We start from the raw sequence: 4,917 nt of genomic DNA on the forward strand, positions 1-4,917 counted from the left end.
TTTTTTAAAAAGGAATTTTAATAGTTAAGATACTTAGTATAAATTTCACGGAGCTCTGACAGTTTAGTAGTAAGTAGTTGCACTGCCCATTGAAAGGCACATGGTTGAAATCCAACAGCTATTCTTTAAGAGAAAAACACGTCATCTTCTCCAGTGTGATGCACAGCCTCCAAAACCCCTCTAGAGGGTAAGCTAGGAGTTGATTCCAGTTGTGCAGTAAGTAACTACAACAACATAAAATACAGTGTTGAATAGGAGTTCTCACCCTTAAATATGACATTAGCTTTAGGTTTTTAAGATGTTCTTTGCCAGTGTGAGAAAGGGGGTTTTTTGTCCTTAGTTTATTGACAGTTTTTACCATGAATGGGTATTGAATTATTTCAAATGCTTTTTCTCTATTAATTTATATGATTTTTCTCTATCAATTAATTTGATTTTCTTCTTTAGCTTTTGTTTTTGTTTTGTTGTTGTTGTGTACCATCGAATCGGATCCGACTGGCATAGGAGAATATTGCCTCTCTTCCTCCAGCAAGCATCTGGTGGATTTGAACTGCACACCTTTGGGACTTCTTTAGCATTTTGATGTAGTGGATTACACCGATTACTTTTTGCATATTCACCATCCTTGCATATGTGGTATAAGTCCTACTTAAATGTGGCATATAGTTGCTTTTTTTATTGCTAAATTCAATTGGCTAATATTTTCATAAGGATTTTACACCTGTGATTATAAGAAATATTGTTTTGGTATTAGTGTTAATGTGTTCCTTCTACGTTTTGCAAAAGATTTTGGATTATTGCTCTCATTTATTCCTCAGTGATTTACTAGAATTCACAATGACACTATCTGAACCTGATTATATTTTTTTAGATTGTTTATAAAATTATTTTAATATCTAGTCAGAAAGTTATGCTACCAAGCCCAAGGCAAGTGATTTTAATCTCTGGCCTTCAGGCCTGATTCAAATTGTTTTTCTGTCAAACATCCTTCTAGGTGGTATAGCACTGGTCTGTGCATTGCTGTATAGAGGTAACTTATGGTTGCTGTGATGGTAAACACCGTGACACTGATGTGCCACATCTGATAAGAGTTACCCATGGTGGACAGTGTGTGGTGGAGCTTCCCGATTAAAATAAGCCTGGAAGCAGGACTGGCATCTGCTTTTGAAATGGCTTGCCTCTGGAAACTCTGAGTAGTGCTCAGGCCTTTTGTTCTTAGGGTCGCTATGAATCGTCGTCTATGGCTCGATGTCACCTACCAACAACCATATGTGTATTTCTCCTTGTTTTGATGTTTAGTAGCCTGCTTATGTCAAAAGATGATCCATTTAATCTGAATCATCATTTTTTAGTATAAGATTGTAGTATTCCTATATTATCCTTTTATGATTACTCTTTCATTTCTAATATTTGTAGCCTTTATTTTCTTTCTGAAACATTGCCATTCTCCACAGGAAATATTATGCTGACATGACCAGAGCTATCATTTGGTAAATTTTCTACTAGATATCTCTTTGTATATTTGTCCAAATATATTTTTGTTTTTGTTATGTGACATTGAGTCACCTACAACTCATAGTGACCCTATATACAACAGCCCTAAAGCCTGCTCTATCCTGTGCCAGTCTTATTATCTCTGACAAACCTATCCCCATTGCTCCAGTCACTGAATCAATCCATCTCATGAAGAGTCTTCCTCTCCTGCGCTGTCCCTCCACCCTCCCAAGCATGATATCCCTTTCCAAGGACTGGTCCCTCCTTGCAACATGTCTAAAGTATGTCAGATGAAGCTTCAGAATCCTTGCCTCCAAGGAACAGTCTGGTTCCAACCCTCTTCAGGATGAAACTCTGCATTCTGTTAGCAGTCCATGGTATGTCCAATACTCTTAACCACCACTATAGCTCAAAGGAATCCGTTTTCCTTCTATCATCCCTAGTCATTGTCTAGGTAGCTCTCTGAGCATAGCAAGAGATTACAAAGACAATGGCTTGTATCATACATGCTGTCATCTACAGACTGACGTCATTGTTCTTCAGTACTATGGAGAGGTCTCAGTCAGTAGACTTTCCCAAAGCAGTATGTCTTTTAATTTCCTGGATGCTGGTGCCAAGACTACTGATTGTGGCGCCAAGCAAACTAAAACTCTTTTTAATCTCAATATCTTCATCATCCATCATGATAGTGCTAATTGGCCCATTACTGAAAAATCTTTGTTTTCTTGATATTGAGCTTCAATCCATATTGAAGGCTGCAGTGCTTGACCTTCTGCTGTAAGCACTTCAGGTCCTCCTCAGTTTCAGCAAGCAGGGTGGTGTCCTCTGCAGAAGAAAGGTTGTTGATGAGTCTTCCTCCAATGTAGATGCCACATTTCTCCTCATAGAGCTCAGCCCCTCGAATAATCTGTTGTACATATAGCTTGAAAAGGTATGGAGATAGGGCACATCCTTGACGCACATCCTTCCCAGTTTTAAACCATGCAGTGTTCCTTTTCTCTGTTCTGATGATGCTTCCCGGTCCATGTATAGGTTTCACATCATCGCGATCAAGTGTTCTGCGATTCCCATTCTTCTCTGAGTCATCCAGAGTTTGTTGAGATCCATACAGTCAAATGCCTCTGCATAATCAATGAAACGCAGATAGACATTCCTGTGGTACTCTCTGCTTTCCCCCAATTCTTTCAGAGCAGCTTGAACTTCTTCATCACTATAGACACTGTTCATACATTGTTTCATGACATTCTTCAGTGTCTGCCAATTCCTTTTGGTAGTACAAGGACTGTGTATACTCTTTCTATCTTCTTTTAATACCTCCTGGATCATTTAATATTCTGCCCAAAGCGTCCTTAAGTATTGCAACTTGAAGCTTGAATTTTTCTTCAGTTTCTTCAGCTTAAGAAATGCCAAGCGAGTTTGGCCCCTTTGATTTTCTGACTCCACCTAATTTCATTTTAATACTTGACTTTGTCTTTCTGTTTTGCCCTTCTAAATCTTCTGTTTAACTCCTTAATATCTTGATTTCTTCCTTCTGCTTTGGCTTCTTGGCGCTCTAATTCACAGTTTCTTCTGAAATCATTTTGGATTCTTCTTTCTGCCAAATACATTAAGTATTTTACACACAGAAGTGTGGCATCAGGATTGATAGAAGATTCCTCAACAATCTCTGTTCTTCAGATGACACAACCATGCTTGCTGAAAGTGAAAATGATCTGAAGTGCTTGGTGCGGAAGGTCAAGGACTGCAGCCTTAAATATGCCTTGAGGCTCAATATCAAGAAGACACAGATCCTCACCACAGGGCTATTTGGCACATCTGCATAGATTGTGAAGAGCTCTAGATTTTTAACAGCTTTTGTTTGTTTAGCTCCACAGTCAACATTCTTCACACCAGCAGCTAGGAAATTAAAAGACTTATTGTGATGGGAAAAGTCTCCTGCTAGAAACCGCTTCAGAGTACTGAAAAGCAATGGTGTCACTCTGGAGACTAAGGTGTGCCTGACACAGGCCATGTTCTTTGCCATTACTTGGTATGCATCAGAGAGCTAGACAATGACTAGGGGATGATAGAAGGAGAATTGATGGCTTTGAGCTGTGGTGCTGGTGAAGAGTACTGAATATAACCTGGACTGTTAAGAGAACAAACAGGTTCATCCTAGAGAAGTTGAGACCAGGCTCCTCCTTGGAAGCAAGGATTCTGAAGCTTCTTCTGACATACTTTGAACATGTTGTAAGGAGAGACCAGTCCTTGGAAAGGGAAATCATGTTTGGGAGGAACAGCAGAGGAGATGACCACCTTTGATCAGATGGATTGATTCAGTTGTTAGGGTGGTGGGAGTAAGTGTGTCAGAGACAATGAGGTTGGCACAGGCTAGAGCCACGTCTAGGGCTCTTGTACATAGGGTCACTATGAGCCCCAAGTAACTCGTCGGTACATAATAACAACAATAACATATAGGTTGCGCCAGGTTTTACTTTACCTAAAGAATTGTCTTCTACTTTATGCTGCCCACAGACTCAAGGGCTAAAGGGTCTCCAGCTATTAAATCCTTTGAATTTATAAGTGTGTGAATACTGGCAGTGGAGAGAAAAAGCACAAAAGAGAGAGAGGTAATCCCCTCCACCCTAGCTCTGCTGTATAAACATGATGGTAGAGAACAGGCTTACTCTGTTTATGTTTCTGTGGTCTTTTATGGCCACATTTGATGGGTCAGTTGGCTTCTATTGTTGTTGTTGTTGTTTTTGTTATGTGCCGTCGAGTCACCTGCGACTCATAGCGACCCTATGTACAACAGCCCTAACCTCTGCTCTGTCCTGTGCCAATCGCACTGTCTCTGACACTCCCATCCCAATTATCCCAGTCACTGAATCAATCCACCTCATAGAGGGCCTTCCCCTCCTGCGCTGTCCCTCCACCCTCCCAAGCATGATGTCCTTCTCCAAGGACCAATCTCTCCTCACAACATGTCCAAAGTATGTTAGATGGAGCCTCAGAATCCTTGCCTCCAAGGAGCCACCCGGTTTAACCCTTTCCAGGACAAATCTGTTTGTTTTCCTAGCAGTCCATGGTATTCTCAATACTCTTCTCCAGCACCACAGCCCAAAGGCATCAATTCTCCTTCTATCCTCCTTGGTCATTGTCCAACTCTCTGATGCATAACAAGTGATTGCGAAGACCAAAGAGACACCATTGCTCTTCAGTACTTTGGAGAGGTCCCTAACAGCAGACTTACCCATGGCAATGCGCCTTTTAATTTCCTGGCTGCTGGTGCCAAGACTGTTGACTGTGGAGCCAAGCAAACTAAAGCTGTGTAAAGTCTCAATCTCTTCACCATCCATCCTGATGCTGCCAATTGGTCCAGTGGTGAGAATCTTTGTCTCCTTGACATTGAGCCTATTGTAGGCCACCTTTAAGCAGGGGACC

This window comes from Elephantulus edwardii, unplaced genomic scaffold, assembly GCF_000299155.1.
Source record: "Elephantulus edwardii isolate Elephantulus edwardi_28Jun2011 unplaced genomic scaffold, EleEdw1.0 scaffold00260, whole genome shotgun sequence".
NCBI classification, from domain to species: Eukaryota; Metazoa; Chordata; class Mammalia; order Macroscelidea; family Macroscelididae; genus Elephantulus; species Elephantulus edwardii.